The sequence below is a fragment of the Benincasa hispida genome, chromosome 7, assembly GCF_009727055.1.
Source record: "Benincasa hispida cultivar B227 chromosome 7, ASM972705v1, whole genome shotgun sequence".
NCBI lineage: Eukaryota > Viridiplantae > Streptophyta > Magnoliopsida > Cucurbitales > Cucurbitaceae > Benincasa > Benincasa hispida.
In genome coordinates this window covers 12,258,384-12,259,405 of record NC_052355.1, presented here as the reverse complement: position 1 = coordinate 12,259,405, position 1,022 = coordinate 12,258,384, and the positions used below count along the sequence as shown (strand labels likewise).

Sequence of the window (1,022 nt, the reverse complement as noted above, 5' to 3'; positions counted from 1 at the left end):
ATGTGTTGGTTGGAATGCAGGCGGCGGTCCTTGCTTTTGCTGTTGGTTCGCCCCTTGGTGGTGCTCTTGTTGGTTTCCTGTCCAAGAAAAATTTGGATGGTTCCTCCATCCGGGATTATAGGTATTTGAAAATGGGTTGTTTTTAATGAAGCATACTAATTGCGGGTTTTGTGGGCAATCAACATAAGAATGAGGTATCCACAGCCCACACAGCTAACCATGGGTTACTCGAATACCTCTACCTGATTCACCTTTTGCTAATTTGATGCGTTCCCTAGCGATATGTTCTGCAGAAGGTTGGTCATTGTAGCCACTTGTGTAGATAGTGTGGCTATTGCGTTGGAATCGATAGAATTAACATTCTGAGATCTCTTCTTCCTGTAAGATCTTGCGTCATACGAATTGTCCACCCATTCCATGTTGTGCTTAGCAATGCGGTTTAATATCCCTTTAGCTTCAGTGTAAGATTTATCCATAATTCCACCAGTTGCAGCTACATCGGCTTCCATCTGCGATGCTCTGTTCAATCCACCATAAAAAGTCTCCATCTGGATAGTTAGTGGTAATCCATGGTTCGGGCAATTTTTGACCAACCCCTTAAAACGCTTCCATGCGGTGCTTAAGGTTTCAACTTCTTCTTGCTCAAAGTTCATAATCTCTCGACGCCTCATCGCGTTGGTGGTAGGTGGGAAGTATTTTTGCATAAATTTCTCCACCAACTTATCCCAGGTAGTGATTTCACCAGGCTCCAGTGAGCTTACCCATTGCTTTGCGTCATCACGCAAAGAATAGGGGAACAGAGATAGCCTGATCGCTTCTAGGGTGATTCCAAGAATCACAAATGAGTTACACGTTTCCAGGAAATGCTTCATGTGGGCGTGAGGATCTTCTCCACGACCACCTTCAAATTGTCCAGCAGTCTGAAGCATTTGAAGCATTACAGATTTCATCTCGAACCTCGTCCCATCTGGCGTTGGGTATATGATTCCTGGAGAGAAATCATACAATACAGGGGACGCATA

At 44.4% G+C, this 1,022-nt stretch overlaps 1 non-coding gene across 1 annotated transcript; it reads left to right on the top strand.

Moving 5' to 3' along the window:
• The first annotated feature begins 564 nt into the window (after nucleotides 1-564).
• Nucleotides 565-668, top strand: LOC120082262. Its single transcript, XR_005483100.1, has one exon. It is a non-coding gene; the product is annotated as a small nucleolar RNA R71 (small nucleolar RNA).
• The last annotated feature ends 354 nt before the right edge of the window (nucleotides 669-1,022 follow it).